We start from the raw sequence: 27,964 nt of genomic DNA on the forward strand, positions 1-27,964 counted from the left end.
TCTATTCTTCCTTCCCTTCCTTCCTCCTCCCTTCTTCTTTCCTTCCTTTCTCTCATCCTTCCCTCCTCCCTTTCTCCTTCCTTCTCCCTCTTCCTTATCTCCCTCCTTCCCTCTTTACCTGTCTCCCTCTTTCCTTTCCCTTCTTCCTTCCATCCCTCTCTTCTTCTTTTTCCTTCTTCCTTGTCTCTCTTCCTTCCTCTTTTCCTTTCCCTCCCTCACTTTTCATTCCTTCCTTTCTTCTCTCCATCTCTTCCTCTTCCTCCTTCTTTTCCTCTCCTCTTCCTTCCCTCTCCCTTCCTTGCTTCACTCCCCCCGCTTTTTTTTTTTTTGCTGCTTCTCTCCCTTCCTTCTTTCTTCCCTGTTTTTCTTTCTTCTCCCTGTCATTTTTTTTTCCAAAGAGAAGAAACACCAGCTCTCAGCTGCTCTGTGTTCTCGGCGCCAGACACTGTTCTCCATGTGTACACAAGTCTGAGTCCTATGTCCAAACATAAGACAGAAACGTGATCAGGGCTGGGGAGAGGACGGGGGGGTGGGGAGAGGACAGGACTTGACAGGTCTTCTGCATCCCAAGTCTCCAAGATGCAAAGGTAAAGTCAGGCTCTTTCCTTAAAGGTTACATTTCACATTTTAATTGTCTCATGTGGAGGCTGCTCCAAGCTGGGGCTCCCCCTGTCTGCTTGGCAGCCCTCCCAGGTAGCTGATGCTTCGGTTTTCTGAGGAATGCCTCGCTCCTCCCTCCAGCACCATGAGAATTGGGGTAACAACACAACAAATGCCAGTGAGTCGAGCATTAGGTGAGGCTGCAGTGCTAGAGAGATCTCGTTTGAGCCCTTCATGCTTATACTGACTGGAGTAGATGTTTCTACCAGTTACTATTGCTATTTAACAAACCACCATAAGATTAGTGAACTTAGTGACTTAAAACAATGTTATCGTCTCTTTGGTTCTGTGAATTGAGTGGACTCAGCCAGACGTTTTTCACTTGGAGTCTCTCCAGACACCATAGCCAGATAGTGGCTGGAGCTGAAGTCTTCTGGAGGCTCAGTAAGGCTGGATGTCCATGACTTTTTTATTGCTTTTGTTCTCGTTATGGTAAGAAAAACATTTATCTTAGTATGATGTCTTTTTCAAAAGTGGGAGGATGCAATGCTAGACCAGTGGCTGGCTGTTCACTGGGACATGAGCTGGGGCTGTCCAGTAAAGTGCCTAAGCGTGACTACTCCATGGGGCTCAAGCTTCTCTCAGCTTGGAAACTGGGTTCTGAGACTGTCCTGAGAAGGATCATGAGAGGCTGAACATTCCAAGAACAAGCATTCAAGAAGCATTCCAGGGGAATCAGGCAGAGACTTCATGATCTTTTGTGACCCAGCCTAGAAGTCACATAGTGTCAGCTTCTCCATAAGCAATTAGTCAAAGCAGTCATAAGCCTACACAGATTTAAGAGGAGAGGGCATAATAAATGCCACCTTGCAATGGGAAGAGTGCCAAAGAATATGGGGGGCATATTTAAACATGGCTACAGAGTTTAAAAAAGACTCTGCTTATTTTATTTAATTTAAAAGTCCTAATTACACTAACATTTAAAATTCCACTATTATGTCTGGGGGGCTGGAGGGGAAGTGGAACGTTTGAGAAAAGAATGAATGTCACATTTTTAACATTTCATTTGTCCTTTTAGGGCTCAGGTGACAAACCGGAAGTCCCCAATATAAATGGAGCCTGACATGGGCTTTACAAAGAACTCGTTCAATACATTAAAAGTTGGAGATTTCATATAAAACTGAATTTTCAATATGTCTCACAAAATCAGATCTGGCAATAAAGGCTCTGCATTCACTCAAGGTAATAGGAGCCTAGTGATGTCCCCCTTTAGATAGGATTAATGTGCACCAATTAGCCACAGTCCCTACCCATCCCTATTGCCCCTAACATTGAGATTAAATATTAGTAGTCCTTTATCCACATGGCTATATTGGTATTTTTCTTGCTTTTGTTTTTATATCTTGCTACCATGTGTTTATCAAAAGTGAGAGAATATAACACTAGACCTTGAAGGCCACATAGTCAGCACAAATGGGAAAAGGCAGTTTTTATGGGCATAAACTTCCGGTGTTGTTTTTAATACACACCAAAGAGGATCTGTGCTGACGGTTCTCATATTCCTTCCTTTCTCCTTCCTTCACCCTTGCTCCTTCCTCCATTCTTTCATCTCATCCCTCTCTTCCTCTCTCCCTTCCCCCACTTTCCCCCTCTCCTTCTCTTCCTTTCTCCCTCTTTTTTTTCTCTTGTAGCAGGAGATTTGATGGATTCTTGTTAATAACACTGAATTGATTTCATTTTTGGTCTTAGGCTATTACTTGAGTTAAAACAGTTTTTCTCTCTCCTGATATTTGTCTCTTATATGACAGCCAGAAGCATAAAGAAAGATTGGGGTCCTCAAAACACTATCTTCAGTATAACAGACACATCGAAAGGCCTCCTGGATGAGCCTAAAGTGGTCTCCCAAATGATGTGGGTGGTCTGCTCTCTCCAGGGAAAGACCCCTTGCCAGCCTAGCTCTGGGCCTTTTTGGCGATGTTTAAATACATTCTAGGCCAGAAGAGGCAGTAACTCCAGAACCACCACTCCAGCTGGTTGTTCAAAGTGCAGCAAACTGCTACACAATAGGCAAGCAGTTTCTTTTGACTGACAACTCTATCATGTTCATATCTGGTGCTCAATGCTTGGCTACAGAGCCTAGCCCCTTAGCCTAAGAGAGGCCTGTCACCTGTTCATGCTTGGCTTGGGGATTTCTGTTCCATCCACCCACAATTTCCAGACTTCCCTTGATTTATTCCAGGAGAAATCTCTCTTCTCTCTCTCTCTCTGTCTCTGTCTCTCTCTCTCTCTCTGTCTCTGTCTCTCTCTCTCTCTCTTTCTCTCTCTCTCTCTCTCTCTCTCTCTCTCTCTCTCTCTCCTCTTCCTTACCAAGAAGCATAGATTTAGCCCTATTTTCCTGTTTACAGTTCTCCTTGACTGTCATTTGGACTCGGTTCATTCACTGCAGATGAAGATTTATAAATATCGGCATTCCTTTAGCATAGACCACAATCTTCAGAACTTGCCTCCTATATTCATTTAAGAAGGAGGGGCTCCTTTGAGAGGAAGTCTCAGCACGTTCAATTCCTAAGTAGCCCTAAGAACAAGAGAAGGAATGGGCTAGAACAGGGATCAAGTAACCATGCTGAATAAGGATACACATTGGTCCAGATCTTTCTCTGCAGGGACGCTGCCCAGTCTGGCTCATGATGGAGCCCTGTAAGAGGGCACCCATCCAGCCATGGCCTGGAGCCATGAAACTGCATGCCTTAGGCACTATGAGGTAGAGGAGCCAAGGGGGCATAAAGGGATGAGGGGATGAGGGAGCTACTTCACTTTTCTCCATGTCAAGAAAACAAATGTTTTGACATAAAATTTCCCTTCTGATTTGTTCTGACTTGGGAAGGAAACATTTTTCTGAATCATTTCCTCAGGGGAATCTCAGCTATCTCAAGAAGGAAAATAAGCTCCTTCTTCTGAGCTTACTATACCACCTTGACTCATAGAAGAGGTATGTGTATGAAGTCATGAAAGTGATTTCTGGATTGCTACAGAAAGCAGCTTACATGCATGCATGTATGCTTGTGCATGGATGTGCATTTCTGGTTGTGGGGGCACATGTGTGTGTGTCTGTGGAGTGCGCCTGTATGCACATGTGTCTGTGTGCATATGTGTGAGCATGTATATGGGCATGTGGATCTGCATTTGCGTGTATGCATATGTGTGCACGCCAGTCTGTAGACATTTATGTGTACATGTGTTTGTGCTCATGTGCGTGCACATGTACGTGTGTGTTGATGTATTCATGGTTGTACATGCATGTACATGTGTTGGTATTTGTCTGTATGAGTGTGTGTATGTGAACATCTGTGCATCATGACAGATAACACAGGAGCCTAAAGGGAATGTGGGAAGGCAAAGGCTGTTCTCCCTGGAGCCTACTAAATTGGGTTGGGGGGTAACTTCCAGGCATGCTGTGAATTCTGCACAGCACCCTCCCTGCCGTGCCTCTCCCACAACTGACTGTCCACTGGCATCAGTCACCATGAAAATAAGAGGTGAAACCATTCTGTGTGTCCACATGCCCATCCCCAGCTGAGCCTAAGTCATCAGGGTGGCAATTAGACTGTCTCCGACCTTACAGGCCCCCTGTCACAGCGGGGGCCCACGGCCAGGTGTCCCTTCTTATTCCTGCTCAGAACCTCCCTAGACTTTGCGCTGACACTGTAAGTGTGGTCATCTCGCTTTTTATGACATAAAAAATGTTAAACTTATGAAGTTAACCAAAAAGGAAATGATTTGAATTTAAAGATTTGGGGCAAGTACCCTCAATTCTCTGAGCTTCAGTGTCCTCATTTGTGAAATGAGTATAATAGTATCCTCTTTCTCCAAGGACTAAATGTATATGTGGCTGGTCAGTAGATGCATGTAAAACTAGCCTGTTACATGGACTGAAGTTGATGGGATAGTAATAGGAAACAGACTGCTGCTCCGACATCTGCATCTGCACCTGTAACTATCAGCTCCCCCTTCCCTATCACTTGACATCTTACTCAGCGCCCATACCTTCCAGGAACCTTCAATTTCCCAGTCCAATCCCCTCGGGCCCACTCTAAGGTTTGGCAATGAGAAGGACAATCTGTTGTCTCCTTCATCTCTCATTCCTCAGCCCCTCTCCTTGGCTGTTTCTGGGTCTTCCTTTCTTCTCTGACACATTGGAGTCTGGAGAGAGAGGTGGGAGAAAAGAGTACAGTCACACTTCCCTGGCCACCCTCTAATAATCCCATCACTGGATCTCTCTAGGTAGGCTCCTAGATGATGCCTTCTCCTGGAACATTTCCATGGGTGTTTGGGAGGCCTCTAAATGTCCTCAGCACTGTAATTTCTCTGTTGAAGACATAACAGGACTTTCCCTTTAAGATTGTAGTGAGGTTTATGTGAGTTACTATAGAACTTTGCAGTAAAAAGGCACCCTCTCAACTCCTGCCTAGTCTGTTACACCCCACAACCTCTCTCTGCTGGGACCCCTCACTCCAGCAGGCAGCTCTCTTGGGTAGGATCTCTTTGAATCAGTGCCAGCCCAGTTACCTCGTACAGAAGTTGCTTGGTCTCCAGAAGCTCCCACACCCTTGCCATTCCAAGTCCAAGGAGTACAGTCTTGCTACACTTTCTGCCCTCTCTCCCTCACCTGCCATCACAGGTGATTCCAGCCACTCTTCCTCCTTCCAGATTCTTTAGGCAGAAAGCAGTTACTGGTCTCTGCTGGAGAATGCTCCCAGCCTCCCAGGGACAGCTCAAGCTCTCCCTAAAATCCCAGTGCACAGGTTGAGCAGGTCCCTAGGTTTCTGCAACACAGAATTAGACCTCTGAAGAGGGTCACCAGGTGCCCCTTCACAGAGGAGAACACTTCTCCTGAAGCCCCCCAATTGGTTGGTCGCAGGAGTGTGGTGGGAAGTGGAACCTAGGAGGAGAAAAAACACTATGCTTCCCTCCAGAGGACCCCCCAATCCCACACACACCTGCATAACTACCTCACATTTCTAAGCAGTCTTCTTACATAGGCTGATGGGGGTGAGTAGGAGATGCCTATGGGACAATTTTTCACTTGCACACCTCTCTACAGAGAAAAAATTTTAAAAAAAGATGAGTACGGTTGTTGAGAGTGGAGGCTTGAGGAAAGAGTATGTTAAGTCCCAGGATTCTCAGCTGTATGCCCTTGGGCAAGTTACTACACCTTCTGTGCCTCAGTTTCCACAATTGTGAATAAGGACATAACAGGACCTTCTCTATAGGATTGAGAGAGTTAAATGAGTTACTATAGGACTGGGGCTTCATAGTGCCTGGTACATATTGGGTGCTCAATATACAATAGTATTGTGTGAGTCTTTCCATCCAGTTGGCAGACACTTTTAGTTATAAGGAAGAGATTGTACATTTGCGGGCTGAAAGTATCCATTGCACAACCAGATTCAGTGGACATTTTAAACTCGAAGTCAAGAAGATTTTACTCTGTCATTCTCCTTCTTTTAAGCTTTCAGTTACTGCCTTTATATTAAGCCTAACATCAAACTTCTCTCTGGTCCACTGAACTACCTGCGATTCTCCCAAGCTTGCCACATTCTCTCTTTTTTTCTTTTTCCTAGCTTTAATGAGGTATAACTGAGAAACAAAAGGTGTATACATTTAACGTGTACAACGTGATGTTTTGATACATGTATACATTGTGAAATGATTACCACAATCAAACTAATTCACATATCCATCATCTCACACAGTTGCCTTTTTGGGGAGAGAATAATTAAGTTCTACTCTTAGCAAATTTTAAGTATACAATACAATATTGTTAACTATAGTCTCTATGCTGTACATTAGGCTTCCAGAACTTATTCCTCCTAACTGAAACTTTGTACCCTTTGACCAACATCTCCCCATTTCCCCAATCCCACAGCCCCCAGTAAACACCATTCTACTCGCTGCTTCTATGATTTCAACTTTTTTAGATTCCACATGTGAGATCATACAGTCTTTCCGTGACTGGCTTATTTCACTTAGCATAATGTCCTCCAGTTTCATCTTGTTGTCACAAATGACAAGATTTCTTTCTTTATTAAGGCTGGATAGTATTCCATTGTGTATGTATACCATATTTCTTTTATCCATTCTTCTGTTGATGGACATTTAGGTTGATTCCATACGTGGGTCTTGTGAATAGCACTGCAATAAACATGGAGGTTCAGACATCTCTTTTATATGCTGATATCATTTCCTCTGGATATATATCCAGCACTGGGATTGCTGGATCATATGGTAGTTCTATTTTAGTTTTTGGGGGGGGAAACTCCATACTGTTTTCCATAATGGCTGTACTAATTTATATTCCCCCCAGCAGTGTAAGACGGTTCCCTTTCCTCCACATCCTCTCCAACATTTGTTATATTTGGGCATTCTGATAGTAGCCATTCTAACAGGTGTGAGATTATATATCATTGCAGTTTTGATTTGCATTTCTCTGATGATTAGTGGTGTTGAACATTTTGTCATTTACCTGTTGGTTATTTGTATATCTTCTTTTAATAAATGTCTATACAGGTGTTTTGGCCATTTCTAATAGTTATTCGTTTCCCTGCTATTGAGTTGTTTGCATTCCTTATGTATTTTGGATATTAACTCTTTATTAGATTATGGTTTGCAAATATTTTCTCCCTTGACTCTGTTAATTGTTTCCTTTGCTGTGCAGAAGCTTTTTAGTTTGATACAATCTCATTTGTCTACTTTTGCTTTCTTTACCTGTGCTTTTGGGGTCATACTGAAAAAATCTTTGCCCACACCAATGTCATGAAGCTTTTCCCCTATGTTTTCTTCTAGCAGATTTATAGCTTCAGGTTTTACACTGAAATTTTTCATCCTTCCATTTTGAGTTGATTTTTGTGTATGTTATGAGATAAGGGTCTAATTTCACTTTTCTCCATGTGGTTATCCAGACTTCACAGGATCATTTATTACAAAGATTGTCCTTTCCCCATTGTGTGTTCTTTTTTCATGGTCACTTTTGCCATCAGGCCTTTGCTCATGCTCTCCATTCCTGCTGGAAGCATCTTTCTTCACCTTCTTCACCAGGGTAAGCTTCATTTAGTGTGGCAGCCATGGCGGGGCGCCGTTCAGACTTCCCTCCAGTAGAAAATGTCCTGGGAGTAATGTCATTGTCTAACAGCCTCCAGCTGCCACACCTTCAGGATCTCTTGAAGAATTCCTGCTGGGGCAACCGTCTCTCCAGGCTGTTCACACCCATGACAAAGCACAGAGAGGAGAGGGATTGGGACTAGCGCTGGGTCATTCCTGCCTTACATTGGACCTCTCTGATGGGTAGTCTGTGCTCAGGGGCTTCCCATCAGCCTGGCTGAGATTTTCTCAGAACTGTGCTGCCAGCTGAGGCTCTCTCTACCTCCTCCTTCTTCCTTCCCCTCTCCTTCCATGGGGTTGCACCTGCCTCCCTGTCAGAAGGCCCTCCTCACCTCCTCCTGCTTCCCTTATGTATTCCTCACAGATGTCTAATTCGATCTTGATGCCTGCTTCCCAGAGGACATGAACTGACATACTTAGCCATCAAGCCTCAACTCAGACTTCACTTCTTGGAGGTGTTTTCTGACTACCTTCCCCCAGCTCTACTCAGCTAAATGAGGTACCTGCTCCTTCTCCGTGCTTTCAGACAACTTTGTAACCACCTCCACCAGAGCTATACTCGGCAATTTCCTGTCTGCTTCCCCTAATAACTGAGTACCCTGAAGAAATTTTCCTATTAATCCCTGAATTCACAGCACATAATACAATACCATGTGCTTAGTAGGTAATGACGGTTTGTTGAATGCATAAATGATTGAATGATTGAATGAATGGAATAGGAAGCCAAGGTACAGACCTTATGAATGTGGAGTTACAAGAATGTACGCATGGGAGAAATTCTTCAGAACCAAGAGAGGAAAAGGAAAACAAGAATCAAGAGAGGAAAAGGAAAATAAGAACCAAGAGAGGAAAAAGAAAATAAAAAAGATTTGAAGGAGAATTTCCACATTATTCTTAGGTTTCCAAAGCCTGAATTCTATGGCTTGACCAAAATTTAAAAGTTTCATGAACCAAAGCATATGGAAGTTTATCTATTAAAAAAATCATGTTCTTCTTTTGATGAAAACATATCTTTTTTTTTGGATGAAAGTTGCTAAGAAAACAGAACTGAATTAGAACAATTTGGTTTGTAACTCTCCTGGAATCCAGAGGACTATGATACTTAATCAGAGATTGCTTGATTTCAGAAAATGAAAGACCCATAGCTAGCTAAAGGAAAGGACCTTTAGGTAAAGAAGCTGGGGCTGGGCACAAGCCCCAAGGGCAGGTAGCACAAGTAGATCTCAAGAGAAATGGCAGCCAAGAGCTAGAAGGGTAAGAGCTGAGATCAGGGCCTCCTAGCCTACCAGGCTACAGGCTTGGAGCTTCTGCACACACTCCTACATAAGACTAATAGTTTAATGCTGCCCAGAGCGACCATCCCACTAAGGAGGCAACTAAACTCATTGTGTCCTGATGCCAAAGTGTTAGAAGGGACTTAGCTTGGCTGACTGTCCATGCCTCCTGGCCCTCAGCTGTGGCCACTGAATGTGGTCTCAGAACTACAGAGGAGGACTTGTGGAGTAAACTGGAAGAGGAGGGCGTCCTTACCCTATTCCCACCTGGAAGCCATGGAGAAGCCATGGAATTAGACCTGGCAATGAAAACGTTGGACCACCGTGGGAAGTAGAAAGCCCCCTAACATCTCTGCACCTCATTTTCTCATATCCAAGATGTAGTGAGTAGAGGGTGCTTGATTTGAAGATTCCTTTCTTCCAGAGCGCATACAATTCCATCACTACACCCTGCTGTCTCCCTAGACTTTTGAAATCCTCAATAGCAATTTCTCCCTCATGGTTAACAAAGCTATGCACTATAAAAAAAATACTGCACTAAACATTTTAAGGCAAATTTTTCTTTAATTTCCTAATAATAACAAAAATCATTCAAAGCCACTTTACTGTCAGAAAAGAAATATCTATGCATACACTTAGATCATTTAAGCCAAATGCCTTTTTAACAACATTTCTCAATTAAGTATTCAGCAAAGATAATATTAAGTCTGAAGCATTTCATCCAGTTAAAAAAATTAGAGATGAAAGAATTCAAAACGTGGAATATAAGAAATTAGAATGAAAGGACCATAGCATCAGACGCTTGTCCAAAAGGGCAGAACCACAGGTCAAAGCCACATCTCTCTGGATTTGCTGGCATTTAACTAGATGCAAAATGTCAGCACACAAAACGGCTTGTTCAATGCAAATATTAACAAGAGAGGAGTGTGTCAGTGTGTAAATGTGGTTTCAGCAAAAGCGGGCCTTTCTGACCGACCTCCCACAGTCACCTAGAGGCAATAAGGGAACTTTCTTTTTGCTTATTTTCACCCTCTTTGCTGGTGGTAAAGTTATAGGGCATTTGTTTCATGGAAGAAAGATAAGACTGAAGCAGGAATTATGAAGCAGCAAGATGGTGTTGTTTGCCTGTATCATGAACTCGGCTTGTTCTGTTCTATTCCATTCCATTCCGTTCCGTTCCATTCCATTCCATTCCATTCCATTCTTACTCTATTCTGTTCTAATGTTTCTTTTGCATATGTTCAGACAAGACTGGCACTTAACGATGCTAATTTGATCAAGGCCAGGAAGAAGTCAGAAAAGTAAGAAAATATCTGCCTTTTTTTCTCTCTTCCCTACACTGAGGAGGTTTTAGCAGTAGCTCAAAACTGCACATTTGGTTTTCTGTGCTTACTCTCCTCTGGACAGAGTATCCACAGATTTTCCTACTGGCCCTTTCTCCAGCTCTCTGCACTTCTTGTGTTGCTCCAAAAAGGACTCTCGCCTGTGAGTGACTCTGATTGGGTGATGGTGGGAAGACTCTTGGTGCTGCTCTTTCAAATATGAAGGGCTTTGATTCTGAGGGATGCAGGAAAGTGATGTCCGGGAAGAATCTGCTGGTTGCCCAGGCTGGAACTTGTTCACTCTCCTCTGAGGTGGCGTTTTGGTGAACTCACCATGGGTGGCAGTCATATCTTCAGCTGGGCAGCCTCGGAAACCGGATCCTCTCAGCATCCCGAGAACAGATCAACTCACTCATCCAGCTCAACAGAGACTTAAATATCCAAGTCACAATGGCTAATCAGACTAATGCAGACTGATGCCAGACCTTCTCACCAGCCTGACATCACATTCTCTGCGTATGAACAAATGATATGAGTGGCCACATTTGCTGATGGCAGCTTGGGTTTTAGAGCAAAGTCTGATTTAATTGGATCATTGAAGGAATTGTTGAAGCAATATTAGGTGACGTGCCAAGTTGCTGGTAAAACTGCTGAACCATCCTTGAAAAGCAGGTAGAGGTCAGAGAGCAGCTGGGGAGGCAGACCCAAGCCAGCAAGAACACCAGCTTGTAGTGCCAACAGCTGACAGACATGACTCCTTTGTTCACTGGTGCCTGCTGGGATCTGGATGTTATAGCCACCATGGCTGCTGCCAGAAAGAATTTCCCAGAGTCCCTAGCTGCCGATTCCAATCTATGGCAGGTATATCTGACTGGCTGAGTCTATGTCATGCATGCATGGCCTGACCATCAGGAAGGTTGAGAAGGCAAGTGTCTTACTTTGGGTTTTTCCAGGCAAAAACCCTGAGATAAGGATAATTTACTTGGGAAGTGATTCCAGGAAGTGCCAGAAGGAAGTGGGGTATTGAGATAGGAAAAGAGAGAAGCTGATAAAGGACAGGTCATGAAACTTTATCATTTAGGTCAAAAAAGGCATTTGGCTTAAATGATTTAAGTGTATACATAGATATTTCTTTTCTGCTGTGGGCAACTGGGGCTCATTTTTGTTGGGGAGCTCTGGGAGATAGTATAGACCTTCTTGGAGTTATCCTATCTGATGGGTGGGGAAACTGGAGTTTGATTGACCAGTTCCCACCTGTCATTGGTTGAGGCAGGCATTACCTCTTGAGCAAAGTCAACTTCTATGCCCATCTAACCTTGTTTGTATCAAAAGTTACATGTGCTTACATTGGCATATACAGTAGTGGTGAGTGCCAAGCGCTTATGCGTGGGCACAACAGTGTCTGCTACAGCAAGTGTCATGCATTTTTAGCTGCTCAAGTGACAGGTGGGCTCTACCTCCTACCTAGATTCAGAGAAAAGGGGTTCAGATGCCAGGCAACCAGAAATCTGACAACAGTTTCTATTAGTGGGTGCTTTTCCCTTTATCGGCCAAACTCATTTTTTTTTCTTCCTCTGTTAACTGCCAGAACGTGGTAGTTCCCCTGGGAGTGAGTATTTAACATGGTCACTGGGCTCTGTTAATTGGTTCAGGATGGCCCCGACCCAAGATGGGCCAATCACAAGTCTTCTCTGGAGTTTTCTAAACTAGGAATGAGTCAGTGTTTCTCAAGTGGCCTGGAATTTAAGGTGGAGAATTAGGAAGCTCTGAGCAGATACATATCCCACCGTGTAGTAGAAGTGGTCTACAGGTGAGAGAGAGTAGCATGCACACACAGAAGGAGTCACAGCGGAAAGACCAATGGTTTCCTTGCTATCCCCACCTTTCAACTTTCCTGGGATTCTGTAATCTGATGCATTGGTTTTTTGCCTAAGTTTACAACCAAAAGAATCCTGATTAACACGGTGAGCACAGAAATACAAGGAGGGGGTGGAATGATTATCGCAGGCTGTGCTCCCCTGTGAATGGACTCCCCAGATGAGTTAACCACATGGCATGCAAGAAGTGTGTGGAGGAGACCCTGCAGGGGAGCAAAGGAAAGCAGAGGAGGGAAGGACCTTGGGCTACAATCCCTCCACTGAGAGGCCTCAACTGACACCCTGGGGACTTTGGAGCTAGCCCTACAGATTAGCCCCAAACTGGGGCAAGAGGTCAGGCCCTCTATGACCAGTCACTGGATGTCGGCTGCCCCAGGAAATGAGTGGACCTTGGATAAAGCAGCTCTCTTCAGCTGAGGCAGTTCCTGCAGGAGGTAGACTGCTGAGGCCTTTATGCCAGTGGCTCTCTTAGCAGCTGGAGGAAGCAGTTCTGTGGTCCTGAAGGGAATCTTGGGTGGCACTTCAGAGCCTCCACTACAATGACCTTAAGAGACATCTCTCAGATAATCCTGAATAAGGACTCTCCCCTCATGGAAAGGATACCTTTCCAAACCAGCAAAAACCATTTACCAGAGGCTCCACATTTAGTACCCTGCCAGCATCATCCCCCTGTATCCCTCTGCAAGGTTGGAATTGTATCCCTATTTCACAGAAGGGGAAGCTGGAGCTGAGAGAGTTAAGGAACTGGCTCAAGATTACAAAACTAATAAGTGGCAGGGCCAAGATTCAAAACACACCTTCCATGCATAGACCTGCTGCTTTGAGCCTCTTTGCCAGGGCTAGGGTTCAGGTGAGGCAGTGAGACAGCCAAGGCACAAAACTTAAGGAAGCACTCACTCTCAAGTGCTGACACTGAACTTCCACAACCCTGACAGTGAGTGCGTCCTCAACACACTGGGTACTGGTTACCTTGCTCAAGTCATCCAAGTCCCAGAGCCCTGATCTTAGCTAAGGAACAAAGGAAACTGACACACTCAAGGGTAACCTGAGCCAAGGCACTCTTTCCCCTGGAGTTATTCAGTGGGTCCCTCTGGCCTCTGCCTCTAGGTCTCACTTCACTGGAAGTCTCCATGGCTGAGTGGCATCTTTCTTTTCACAGTGTCTTTCCAAACAGAGCACGAGACAAGGGATTTGATTTGTTAACTCAGCATTTCCTAATTTCCTATCTTATTCCAGGGCTGCCTCCCAGGACACATCCCTATTCAGCTTAAGCTGGCATTTTGGAGCTCATTCACTCTTCTGTCAGCCAATCACCATTAGAGGGTGGAGGGTTCACCCCATAGATTATGAATCAGTCCCATTCTGTGCACATTGTACCAGTTTAACTGTGAGGGTAGCCCTATAGCCACTATTTGGTAGAGTGGAGGGGGCTTCACAATTGCCTTCATATATGGACAGTCCTGATAGGTATTTTTCTGCCTACAAAGAACCTTCAGACTCACACACTCCTTCAGCACATTGCACTGTAGTTGTTATTGGCCTGCCTCTCTCCCTTTTGGGCTGGGATTGTACCCACTCCCTGCAGACATGATGTATTCCAGTTCCTCCATGGCCTAGGGTACTCAAGAGGTATTTCTTTAATGAAGATTAAACGACCATCTCTAGAGCTTAGCTCAGGTGAATCCACTGTCCCAGCTGGAGTGAAAATCATGCCAGGCCTCAATCTGTTTTTGAAAGATAGAAGGGCATTCCTACTCTTTGGGGAGAAACTGCAAGGATTTAATGAAATGTTTCTTCAGTTGAGGCTACGGATGATCTGTTGACATGGTCTAAAGGGTTGTAGTTGTCTTTCTGTACCATCAATTCTGCACTTTGTACCAACTCAGCAAGTTGGTATGAATTTAGGCTACTGACAAGGACCTTGGAAAATAATGTGGCTTCTGCAGGTTTAAGGAAAGAAAGAACTCAAAAGCAGTGCTCAGAGTCTGAGATGAGAACCTCTGTGATGCAGTGCCTCCAGGGATTTGGCCTGGGAGGGACTACAGCAGCACATGCTTCCTGCCTCTGGTGCACCTGCCCGAGGGCTCCAGACCTGCCTCTGAGTGCCAGCCTGGAGACTCCATGAACATCACCTGCCCCATCCCCTGTATTTCTCGTTGCAGTAAAAAATCCCCAAATCACACTGTCTCAGGGCAGTTTTTCCAACCCTGGAGACAGATGTTGCTCATTTCTATCAACTTGATTCAGTGAGAAAAAGCAGGCCTTAGAATTTTGGCATTAGAAGCCTTGAGTGCAACTCTGGATTGGCCATTTGCTGACTTCAACTCAGCATTTTCAAAAGAGGATTCCATTGAGTGCTGTGATTCTATGAGATATTAAATAGGACTGGTGTATTGGTGTATCAGCATCACTGATAATGATGCTGTGTAACAAACAATCCCAAACCTCAGTGGCATACAATGACTAACATTTATTCTTCACTTGTGCATCTGCAGGTTGGCTGGGTCAGCTATGTTCCATGTGTCTCATTCCAGGTTCAGGATGGTTGGGAAGCAGCCCCCTGGGGCATGCACTTCTCATTGAACACAGAAAGTCACAAAAGGGCAAATGGAAACATGCAATATTTCTTAAGGCCTAGGCTTGAAACTGTCACACGATCACCACCACCTTCATTCCACTGGGCAAAGCAAGTCACATGGCCCAGCCTTTCATCCATGGGACAAGGAAGTATATACTCTTTGTGAAGTGAAGATTTAGAAAGATGGAGTGAATTTTTGTTGTATGGTAATTTAATCTACAAGTTGCATGGGGAAAATGTTCTCCGGTCAAATAAGTTAGGGAAATGCTATGTTTTTGAAATAAGTTAAAAAAGAGTTGGGATGTTGGAGTTGGGGCATGTCAATCTTTTTAAAGATGTGGGACAGATCTCAGAGCCTTTAGTGAGTATGTCCATTTTGAATCCAGTTGGGAGGCATAGTTTGTGAAATGATGTTTTATGACTCTTTTTCACCATGCTATTAGTGTTCCACCGAACTCACTTTGAGAAAGGTTGCTATAGCTCATGGCCAAGTGCCCCAACCTCTCTGAGCCCAGGTATCCAGGTTATTTGGACAAAAACAATGGTATCCATCTCAGAGGATGACATGAGATAAAGTGCACATAGATGCCTATTCACTCACGAGTTCAGTTCATCCAGGTTATTTGGACAAAAACAATGGTATCCATCTCAGAGGATGATATGAGATAAAGTGCACATAGATGCCTATTCACTCACGAGTTCAGTTCATTTGGAACCTCAATTAGAAAGAGGGCTCCCGTAGCATGGGACAGGTTGAGTCTGGGCCATGGGAGATTCACCCACTGGATTGGGCAGGCTCTGGGCAGTGGAACAGATGTGAAAAGGAGTTGAAAGTCTCTCGGAACTCTGAGAGTGGCAACAGCAGAGGCCTTGAAAATGGGGAAGTGTGAAGGGGTAACAGGCTTGTGGTGGAAAGAGGTTTTTCTTGGTAGCACGTTCTGAGGAGCCCTAGGCTAAACTGATGTGGCTACAGACAGGCAGCGGTATTTCAGGGAAGGATCAAGTAAGATGTTGGCCTCAACTGATCCCTGGCCTTGAGGAAAGGCCAGGCTGTCAGGTTAGAGATTGGCAGCCCCAGTTAGTCGGGAAGCAGAGGACTATAGGGGCAGAAAACTATGGATATCATCAGAGCTTGTATCACTGGAGCAGGGCCTGTATTCAGTTCAGAGTCCTGCCTTTTCCCTGTACCCACCAGGAGCTTGTATCCTTTCGCTTCTGTCTCACCCCTGCCTAAACCTGGTCCATCTTTCCAAAACATGAAGCATTCCTTCCTGTGGCCCCTGCAAACAACGAAACACCAGTGTCATTAGCATAAGGACACAGAGGCAGGAACAAAGTTCACAGAAGATTCCAATTCCACCCAGATACGAATAGGAAATTCTCTGTGGAATGGTCTGCTTCTCCTTAGTTACACATGTGGTTTTTATTTCTCGGGGAAAAAAGGCTCCAGGTGTTGTTCTCCAAAATGTCACTCCCCACTCCTGGCCTTGGCAGGCTCCCAACTGCCTAGGTTTATAGAAGTGCCAGTGCTGAAGCCGACAGCTTCCAGAACCTTCCACAGATGTCACAACTAACACAAGAAACCTGTTCCACACCTTGGCGTTTCTCCCATTAAAAACATTCCAATATTTGTCCTCTCCGCTCCTTGGGGTTGTGTCTCCTTTCTTCACCTGTGGCACCTCCAGGTTGAACAATATTTTTAGGTTTCTTCCCTCTTGTTATTGAAGAACCCTCACCCTAAAATCTCAGGAAATGTATTTCAAAGGCCTGAGGGTATGCACCCTGGGTCCTGGTGTCGCTGAGCTGATGGCGCAACATCCATTAGTCAGGATTTTTTTGTTATTTTCCTGGTATTTTGCTTGTAGACTTTTTTTTTCTTTCTTTCTTTCTTTTTTTTTTTTTTTTTTTTTTAAAAAAAGGAAACAGATACCACATCTTTTTCCTTTGGAAAAATATATTGGGAGGAAAGTGAAATGCTGGGAATATGTGGGTGTATCCTTACAATGAAAACATCTTATTGTGAAAAAAATATTAGTATCTATTTGAAAAATACTGTATGAATGAAAAAGCAAGATATCTACTGGGAGAAGTGGCTCATGCCTATAATCCCAGCATTTTGGGAGGCCAAGGCAGGTGGATCATTTGAGGTCAGGAGTTTGTGACCAGTCTGGCCAGTGTGGTGAAACCCCATCTCTACTAAAAATACAAAAATTAGCCAGGTGTGGTGGTGTGCACCTATAATCCCAGCTACTTGGGAGGCTGAGGATTGAGCCTGGGAGGCAGAGGTTGTGGTGAACTGATATCGTGACAGTGCACTCCAGCCTGGGCGACAGAGTGAAATCCTGTCTCACACACACACACACACACACACACACACACACACACGCAAGATATCTGGGCAATTAAGATTATCCAATGATGGCAGATCAATAACCTGCTTTTTTATAGTTACATAAAAGTTCTTATGAGCACAGCCTTGGCAGCTAGGTGTCAGGGTTTGGGATCCCAGCTCTGCTAAATACCAGCCATGTGGCCTTCAACAAGTTACTTCATCTCTCTGTGCCTCAGGTGCTTCAGTTTCCTCCTTTATAATCTGTGGATATTAATAAACCCACCTCATGGGGTTGATATGAGAATTAAATGAGTTAAGTTTCATATAGCTGTTGCTACAGTGCCTGAGTGTATAGTAATGCATCAAGTGTTTGCTAAATAAAACTTCAAGAATAGGGCCACTCTCATAACATCATGTGAGCCGACACCCAGGGCATGCTAGAAACACAGGAAGTGTTGACCTTTCTTGTTGTTTTGTCCTCACTGACTTTGCCCCGTCTTCTTTCTTCATGCTCTTTCTTCCACAATAATGCCTTCTCATGAGGACCTTTATGTATTCCACCTCCTTATTTTAACAGAGAAGGTGAAAAAATAAATAAATAAAACACAATTCTTGGAAAACTACCAGAAGAATTTGCATTTTAATGGCAGAGAAAATGTAAAGTCAAAGGAATGAATCCCTAATTGTAGAATTTGTGGTTACTGGTGAGGGGACTACTTGGTGGGACAGAGGTGGCAGGGCTGGACAAGATAGGAGAGAAGGACAGAGGATCAAGCTGAAATCCCTCTGCACGGGCAGTTGCCTACTGGAACTACCAGAAATGCCAGCCCCAGCTATATACAAGAAAATATGCCTCTCCTGAGGTCACACCGACTCCAAATGGAAACCCACACGTGCCCTGACTGGTTCTTCCAATTATGGAAAAGGCCCCCAAACTTCCCCTGGTTGGCATACCACATAAGCTGAATCTCAACAATAATGATGATGATAATGGCATTGGTAATAGCCATGATGCAGCTGTTACTCAACCATGTGCATCTTCAGAGTCTCCTAGGGATGGACGGTGTGCTAAGAATAGTCCTAGTACCGGCAATCAAGAATAACCGGCTGACCAGAGTAAACCCCACAAAGTGGGATCCTACTTGCCAAATGGGCTACCAGGTGTGAGGGCACGGAGTCTGCAATGCTATACTCTCCTGGGTGGGCTGAGAATGAGCGAGGAGACTTGTCTGTGTGTTCAGGCTGGGGAAATCCTGGAACAAGGGCCAGAGTGAGACTTTTCAAAACTGCGGCACTTGGATTAACCTCGCTGTCAAATCTCCCCTGTGTCATAGCTCCTGGGACCTACTCCCTTGTGGACTTTAGCACTCAGAGAAGAGAGAGGAGTCAGCCTGCCTGACCGGTGACTGGCGTGGAGAAGATGTAGTGCTGTCAAGACAGGATCAGCTAAAAGTGATAGAAAATGCCACAGAAGACTGGTGGAAGTTTCTTTCTCTCATCATAAATAAGGTTTAGAGGTGGACAGTTGAGGGCTGAAAAGGTGGCATTACAAAGTCAAAAGGACCCAGGCTATTATTATCAATATCATTGTCATTACTATTGCATACTTTACATGTGGTGAAATACACAGATCCTGAAGAATTTTGACAAATGTTTGCACCATGTAATCAACAGCCCAAACAAAACAGAACATTTCCATCGGCTCAGAAGTTTACTCGTGCCCCTCTCCAGGTGATTTGACATTTATCACCAGGGAGTGGATCTGCCTGCTCTAGAATTCCATGTAAATGGAGTCATGCAGTAGCTATTCCTTTGTTTCTGGCTGCTTTCAGTCAGCATAATGCTTTCGGGACTCACCGATGTTGCGGTATCAGCAGTTTGTTCTTTTTTATTGCTTATTAGTCTTCTATAGTATGACCACACCATAATTTGTTTATTCACCTGTTGTTAGACATTTCAGTTGCTTCCAGATTGGGATTATTATGGGAAAAAATTGTTACCAACATTTGTGGGAAAATCTGTGTGTGGAGATACGTTTTCATTTCTCTTGGGTAATGAGTGGGAGTAAGATTGCTGAGTGTATTACAGGTACATGTTTAATTTTGTAGGAGATGGCCAGTTTTCCAAAGTGATTCTACAATTGAAGGCTGTATCTTCCTCTTCTGCTATTAGCCATTCATGACTTCTACCTCATAATAAAACATGGCTGCTTGAATTCCAGCCATCATATCCACATTCCAACCCACAAGGAGGAAGATGGAGGAGATGATACGCTTCCCTTGCTTCAGTAACACTTCCTGGAAACGTCACACAATACTTCTGCTTACATCCCATTAGTTAGAACTTAGTCACATGGTTGCGTCTCTTGCTGAAAGGGAGGCTGGGACATGTATTTTTTGTTATGGAGAATGAAGTGCCTAGCTAAAAATTGGGGATCTTATTATTAAGAAAGAAAGTGATATTGGATGTTGGGGGGCAAGCAGCAGCTCTGCCACAGAGGAGTGATCAGAAATTAGTCAGGGATCATTCCTGTCTTGTTTCAGGATGGTTCTCCAGAATCTATCTTGGACCTTGGCTCATGATATACACTCTGTAAATGTTTGTGACAGGTGGAAGGAGGGAGAGAAGAAGGAGAGAAGTAGTCATGGCAGCCAGCCTCATGACTCAGGGAAGTTTTCTTGAGGTCACTATGCTCTTCTGACAAAAGTGTTGTTCTTAAAGGACTTTCACCATTCTTCAGTTTCTGACATTGTTTCAAAACATCTCTTGGATGCAATTAAACATCATTGTGTGAATTGTCAAGTGAGTCTTTCAGTAACCTGATAGGTAAGGGACTTTTTGACTTTGTTATCTGATAGAGATAGTTTGGGAATTTTGTTTTTCAGCGTGGAGTCAAATGTGTGTGGGTGGGTATGTGTGTCTGCACAGGAAACCTTCTGAGGACATTTTCCTGTCAAGAGTCTCACAATTTGTGTGGTGATAAACGTGTTGTTATCAAGGGCTTGTGCCTTGGAAATTCGAAATGAGGACTGAGATGTCTGAGAGGAGGGGAAGAAAAGAGAGCTGAGAGCAAGGTTGTTTCGAAGCAGAGTTGCAGCCGTGACAGGCAGTGGGAACTTTTGTGAGAGGCCTCCGTGTTTCCAGCCGGGTGCCCCTTCAGCAAATGAGGGGGTCATCGGGTTATGTTATTTTATAGTACAAAAGCAGATACGGTCCACTGCCTCCGCTCTACCCTGATAATTTTGTTTTCCTGGCGAGTTTGCCATCAAGGATCTGACATGCCATTAGGTTTTTATCTCTGTTACCCAAGGAGGGGCAACGGTGAGCAAGGGTCTGCTTTTCATTAAAGTGAGCCTGGTTGCACGAGCACTTCTTTGAACAAAACAACCACGGTTCACGACAAGGTTAGGAGAAGGCGGGGCAGAGGGAAGGTTATTAGTTATTACCTCTGCTTCCTTAGCACGAGTGGAGGCTTCTCTCTAGCGCGCTTTGGCTCCCTCCCTGGGGGGCCAAGAACTAATTCCACACTCAATCCATGATCCCCAGGCCTGCCTAAGAAGTGGCACCTTCTAATCATGCCAAATCATCAGGCTGATTCTGCAACATCAACTGTTACCCATTAGGGAACACGCTGACACCAAGAAATGCATTTCACTTCCAGTCTTGGCCCTCCCTGGACTTGTAGTCCCGGGAAGGCCCAGTGATCCTGCTGGGGACACCGGCCTCCTGCCAGCTCTTAAGGGTTTCTGCCAGGGTTTCTCTCCCCAAAGGAAAAAGTGTTTGGGAGGGCCTGTGAGGAAGGGGAAAGGGTGAAGGACGCCGGCTGGGAGTCAGTCCAAATTGGCTCTGCCCCACGTGAAAGGGCCTGATACATTCAAGGTCATTGATCCGAATTTGTCCCCTCGAAGCAGAACAAAACGAGCAGAGACACGCACTCATTAGCAAGTCTAAGAGGAAAAAAAAAATCTTACAAATCTATTTGGTTTTCTTTTAAGATGCAGTAGGTAATGTTGGTGTCAGAAAGGGGCCCGGCTGTTTATGGTGCTTACCTAAACAGCCTGCCTGACTTCAGAGTCATTTCTGGCTGCTTCTACCAACCCAACTACTCCAGGCCACTGTTTTGTGCCATTCCCATCAGAAAAATCACAGCTGTCTGAGCTCACTCTGGTGTGCTGGCCTCCCGTGAAATGCTGTGATCAAGGGTCTCGATGGGACCCAGAGCCTCCACTCCTCTGTCCCTTCCGTACCATCCTCCCTCACCCGCTCCACACACTCGACCAACCCATTGCTGGGTGCGATTTATAAGCAGAGAAATCCCCTTAATCCTGTAGATATGTGGTTTACTTCACCCAAGATTTTCGAGAGCTACGTCCTCTCTCTCGAAAAGTGAATTATAATACCAGCATAGAATATCGATTCCCCAAGTTCCCACAAAATGTTTCTGCCCATGGCAAATTGGCCCGCCATTTCAGCATGTCCGAACAGCTGGGACGGACGACCCCACTCTGGCCAATACTTCCCAGTCACTGGGGGCAAGGTCTGAGGGTTGCAGGGATATCTGAGAGCCTGCATCTCGTTCTTGTGACTTTGTGTCTGCTCTCAGGTGCTGTGTGCAATTCTATTTTGTATTTCTTGGAAACTGACATCAATCGGGCATTTTTAAATCCCCCTGCTGCCAGCAAAGCCAAAGCCAGGAAGCCGTCTTCAAAATGTCACCAGCCATTAACCATGAGCAGGGATGAATTATACTCACCACCACCATCAGGTGCATTGAGAAAAACAACTCACAGAGGCAGCCTGCCATGTACTGGGGGAGTTCCAGCTCCAAACCCTGCCCTAGGCTGTCAGGACCATCAACCTGTTTCCAGAGACCTTGTGGTTCTATCTGCAAATAGGTTGGGTTTTAATGGATAGTAAACCCCCATGATATGCCAGACCCTATTCCCAGCACCACTTCCACAATAACTTTCCTTACTTCCTCATTAAAAGTGGGAATTAAAAGGCTCAGAGCTTAAAAAAAAAATGTCTCAGAACTGTTGGGTACATTGCTCAAGGTCACACAGCTGGTGAGAGGAAGAAACACGTCTGTTATCAAGATTTGTGTACTTTCTATTACATTACACCCAAAGAAGCTTCTGTCAATCTTATGCACGGTTTTGACTGCCTGCCTCAATAATATAACTAGTCCCAGGTACCTACATTTTAACGCTGATGCAGTTGGAGCTCAGAGAGGTTAAGTGACCTGTGTGAATATGCACAGTCATGGAGGGAGAGTGGGCTCTGTGATGTGTAATGCCACAGACATTTGTTGGGCATCCACAAGCTTTGGCGATACACTGGTGAATAAGACAGTCACAGCCATGGAAAGACTTGACAGTCACATGGGGGCAGACTACAACATACATGATTCTACATAATTCCAAGAATTTAATAGTATCTTATTTGTATTTGTGACTGTCATGGGAGCCCAGGAATGGAGTGAGCCATTCACAGAGAAGGTGACATTTGAGTTGAACCATGAAGGATGTGGAGGAATGAAGAGGCAGGCATCAAGTAGAATTCCCTGATGGCACACTGCCACATCCCACAAGACTTACCCCTGGGGTGGCCAGTGTACTGTGAGCATCAGCAAGCAAATGTCAAACAGCCTGTCCCATCTTCGAATTTAGCACTGTCCAACAGAACTTTCTGTGATAATGGAAATGGTCTAGATCTGTGCTATTCAATACAGTGGCCTCCCAGCTGCAGGTCCCTACTGAACACTTGAGATGTGGCCAGTAAGACTGAAAAACTGATTGTTTCATTCTATTTGCCCTTAATTTATATTTCAATTTAAAAAACCATATGTGGCTAGTGGTTCCCATAGAGGACAGCACCTCCAACAGAGAGTGGGAATACAAGCATTAATCTTGCAAAAGGATGACAGACCAACTTCTTTGCAGGTGGTCACTGGACAGTTCTCCATCATCGACAGGCAAAGGGGCAGAAGCATGGACACAGCCCTCATAGGGTCCAGTCACAGGGCCCTGTCATAGGTCCAGATGCTCCCACAACCATTCGATATTCCCCAGCATCATGTGATCAGTGGGACTAGGTCCAAGTTGCCATCACGCCACCTCCTCCTGGCCCTATAGTCTCTGCTGAGGAGGCTGGAGAAAGGATGCACTGTGAGAGACCCAGTCCCCCATCTCACCTTCTTCTCAATGGTGACCTTCCCCTGGTGACTCCTTCATTGGATGAATGTGTCACAGCTGCCCTGAGGTGAGCAGGAGGGCTGGATGTCATGCAGGGAAGGCCACCCTTGGTATGAAGCCCTCCTCTCTTCTCTGGGTGCCCCAGGCCCAGGGTTCCAGGAGAGAGGTGTATCCATGCTCACAACAGCAATGAGACTTAGAGCAATTGCATTAGTCCATTCTCACATTGCTATAAAGAACTACCTGAGAAATTTATGAAGAAAAGAGGTTTAATTGACTCACAGTTCTGCAGGCTGTACAGGAAGCATGGCTGGGGAGGCCTCGGGAAACTTACAATCATGGCAGAAGGCAAAGGGAAAGCAGGCACACCTTCACATGGAGGAGCAGGAGAGAACAAATGAAGGGGGAAATGCTACACACTTTTAAATAACCAGATCTCATGAGCACTCTGCCTCCAGACAGCACTAGGGGGATGGTGCTAAGCCATTAGAAACAACCCCCATAATCCAATCACCTCGGGGCAGGCCCCACCTCCAACATTGAGAATTACAATTCAACATGAGATTTGTGTGGGGACATAAAGCCAAACCATATCAACAACTCACCATGCACCCGAAATAATTAAGGCATGCAGCTTTCATTTGTCTTCTTTCCTACACTTTCATTGAGGGAACTGTAGAAAATAGCAAAATATGAATAAAGAAGGAAATAGATCCAGAACATGACTCCTTCTTGCCACCTCCACCACTGCCACCCTAGTCAAACTGTCATTGTATCTGCTTTTACAATGGCCTCATCAATCTTCCTGTTCCTCCTTGCTGATACATAGTCCATCCTCAACAGAGCGGCCAGAGGGATTCCTTAAACCCTAAGCCACATAGAGGCACTCCTGTCCATAACTCTCCAATGCTCCCCATCTTGGAGCAAAAGCTGAGGTCCTGAAGAGGGCCTGTGCAGTCCCACAGTCTGCCCTCTCTTCCTCACCTCTGACTTTGTCTGTTGCTCCCACTCCCACCATAGGTTTGTTCCAGCTACACTGGCCTCTTTGCTGCCCCTGGAACATACCTGCTATAGCCTGCCTCAAGGACTTTGCACTGGTCCTTTCCCCTAACTGGAGCACTCTTTCCTTAAACAACCACGTAGCCTGCTCCTGAGTGTTTTTCATGCCTTTATTCAAATGCCACCTTCCTGGTGAGCTCTTCACTGGACACGTAATTAAATTTGCAATCTCACCTCTCTCCCAATTCCCCATTTATTTCCCCAGATCTCTTTTTCTTCCTAGTTTCATCTCTGTCATACTATAGATTTTGCTTATTTATTTGGTTTAATAGCTGTCTTCTTTCACTTGAGTGTGAGCACTATGAAGGCAGGTGGTTTATTTGTGCTTTGTACTCTGCTATACTCACAATGGTTAGAAAAGTGCCTGGTACAATCTAGGCTGTCAATAGACATTTGGGAAATAAATGAATGGAAACCACTATATTTCTCCCCTCAAAGATAACCATTGCTAATGGTTGGTTGTATTTCCTTCTAGACTTTCTTCTATTGAGCCTCATTTTGACTAAGTTAAGTAAAAGTCCTGTGGCTACCAAGAGAGTGCTAAGGAGAGAGGGAGGGACAGTCCCTCTCTCTCTCAGGAGGGACAGCTCTCTCAGAAACTGTGTCTTGGTGGAGGCCTGGGTCTCATCGTGGCTGGCCCAGAAATCAACACCTTTAGTTCACTCAGAGATCATTAGCCTCTGTAGGACTGATCCACATTAACCGGACTCACAAGAACCTGCAGATGTATAAAGCCAAAGACCACTTTACTAATTCCTACCCCTTTCCAGTGATTTTGCCCTCAAGAAACACAGAACACTATGCTGGAAATCATGGCTGCGGCTGCAGGAGGTATAGTTTGTTGATTGCCCACGGGGTTGTATTAAGATTTTAGGGACCTTCAAGCACTGAAAAGATTATACTGTGGGCTACACGATCCCATGTGTTATTCACAATAAAAATAGTGCTCAGCTATGAAACAATTACAATGAAAACAATGCTGTAAATTTTCTCACTGTGATAACGTCAATGCTTTTAAGTATATATATGTAATTGCCTTTTAAAAAAATCTTTGTTTCTCCTGCTTTGTTTGAGCCCTGGGCATGTGCTTTGGCTTCCTGTGGGACAATCCAGCCGATATAGTTTGGCTCTGTGTCCCCACCCAAATCTCATGTTGAATTCTATTTGCTAATGTTGGGGGAAGAAACTGGTGGGAGGTGATTGATTGGATCAAGGGGGTGGATTTCCCCCTTGCAGTTCTCATGACAGTTTGATAGTGAATTCTCACAAGATCTGGTTGTTTGAAAGTGTGTAGCACTTCCCCCTTCACTCTCTTCCTCTTGCTCCTGCCATGTAGATGTGCCTTCTTCCCATTCACTTTCTGCCATGATTGTAAGTTTCCTGAGGCCTCCCCAGTCATGCATCCTGTACATCTTGTGGAACCATGAGCCCATTAAATGCCTTTTCTTTATAAATTACCCAGTCTCAGTATGTCTTTATAGCAGTGTGAGAATGCACTAAGACACCAGCTTGGGTTGTCTCTCCAGCTTTTCTCAATCCTTGCAAGCAAAAGAACCCTGATTTTTTTCTCAGGGGATCACGTCCCCATTTTTCAGTATGGTTTGTGGAGGTAGACCTCCCCTCCACACTCAGGGATGGGATCAATTGTGAGGAGCAATTTGGTGGGACTTTTGAGAAAGCCCCTGGGTAGTGTGATGTGAAACTGCTTTAAGACCTGGTGCTGGGTAGCAATTGGTTATTTTAATGAGGGACCTGGGGAAAATGGAGGCCACCATGTGGAACCGTAGTCAAAATGGAATAAGGCAGAGAAGAGAGATGAAGAGAAACGAGGTTTTTGGTTGCACAGTTTTTGTGCTACTGGGTCAAACTGTCCCTGAAGACAACATTGCTGCTCAACTTTTTTATTATGTGAGCCAATTCTCCTGTGGTTTAAATTGGTTTGAGTTGAGTCTTATGACATTTAAAATCAAAAGATTCCTAACAGATATACCCTGGAAACATGAGTCATAGCACAGAGAATTGAGCAGACTTCAGCATCTTTTTAGATATATTAAGGCTGACACATTCTGACATTTTAGACTCTATGAAGACTGCTTATTTTCCATTGAAGGACATATTTCGTTGTTTTCTAATTCATCTGATTAGTTTATATACTCCGTGAGGGCCAAAATTTTGTCTGTTTTGTTCATTGCTGTTTCCTCAGCACCTAAAACAATGACTGGCCCTTAGTAGACACTACATAAATATTTAGTGCCTGCCTGCCTGAATGAATGAATGAAACAGAGGCACAGATAAAGGGACATTCCCCAAGTCACATAGGTAATTATTGAGATAGTAAGGTGAGGAATCCACCATATTATCCTAACAACATACATGAAAACATTCTTAACTCATGAGAAAGAGAAGAAAGAACTAATATTTGTTGTTGTTTTTCCCTGGGCCAGATGTAATTTGAGTGTCTTCACACTGTCTTATTATTCTATGTGAATCCCCCACCATACACATACAATCAAGAGGTGAGCATGATTACTGTCATTTTACAAATGAGAAAACTGAGGTACAGAGATGTAAGTTTCTTCCCAAAGATCACAAAGCTACTATGACAGAAGACACAGCTCCCCTTAAAGAAGCCCCAACGTGGAAAGAACTCGCAATGGTGCCTATGACATTGGTCAGCTTGCAGAAGATTCTACAGATAGCTAAAGCCATGCACACCAGGCAGGTTTTTTTTAATCACATTTCCTGTCAGAGACTGACATTTTGTGACATTGGCCTCCAGATCTAGAGAAGACAGCTTTCTCTGCACAAATTACATGCATGTGGATAGGTGGGAAGAGAATATTCAGTGATGTGTCAGCTGCGATGTCATCCATGTTAGCTCTGTGCTGGTATGTGTAGATGTGAACAGGAACATTTGAGTACTCAAAGGCGTGTGTGTGTGTGTGTGTGTGTTTGTGTGTGTGTGTGTGTGTGTGTGTGTGTGTGTGTGTGTGAATGTGTGTCTTTTCAGGTAGATGGTCTCAGAACCGTAAGACTATTATTTCTGGGGCCCTACCCTGGTGCAGTGTAAACACATCACAATAAAGAGAAGTGACAGAATCTTCTGGTCACATCGAACCACCCAGATATGTACCCAGCACGGCCACAATTTCAGCAGAGCATGTGATACTACTTCTCTGAACATAAAATGGCAGAGGAGCCTGGGCACTGCTGTCAAGAGTAACTGACGATATCCTAGAATAGTCACTTGCCCCTATCTTCTAAGTATTATTAATTCACACACCCTGATCAGTCCAGCTTCTTGTTATTTAGTAAAACCTGGGGTATTCTTGAGGGTAACGCAAATATGCCAAAGTGGCATATTTGTGACTGACATGTTCTACTACCCTTCAGAGGCAATATTAAAACCATGTGGAAGACCATTGCATGGGAAAGAGAAATAGACTAATCATTGAATATAAGCATAACTATATAATTTTTATACCATGGCAGAAGGATCCATAAACAATGGGAAAGAACAAAAATATGTTGGGAAAAGGCCTGTAACATAATTTTCATATATACAGTTAA

The 27,964-nt window shown here is 44.5% G+C and overlaps 1 long non-coding RNA gene across 1 annotated transcript in view; it reads right to left on the reverse strand.

Annotated features, from left to right (window-relative positions):
- Positions 1–4,714: 4,714 nt before the first annotated feature.
- LOC141582686 (uncharacterized) overlaps positions 4,715–27,964 on the reverse strand; it is a 36,728-nt gene continuing 13,478 nt past the window's right edge. The window contains exon 3 of the long non-coding RNA XR_012515569.1: positions 4,715–4,800. This is a non-coding gene — a long non-coding RNA (uncharacterized LOC141582686). The remainder of the gene's footprint in view (positions 4,801–27,964) is intronic.

This window comes from Saimiri boliviensis, chromosome X (genome assembly GCF_048565385.1).
Source record: "Saimiri boliviensis isolate mSaiBol1 chromosome X, mSaiBol1.pri, whole genome shotgun sequence".
NCBI classification, from domain to species: Eukaryota; Metazoa; Chordata; class Mammalia; order Primates; family Cebidae; genus Saimiri; species Saimiri boliviensis.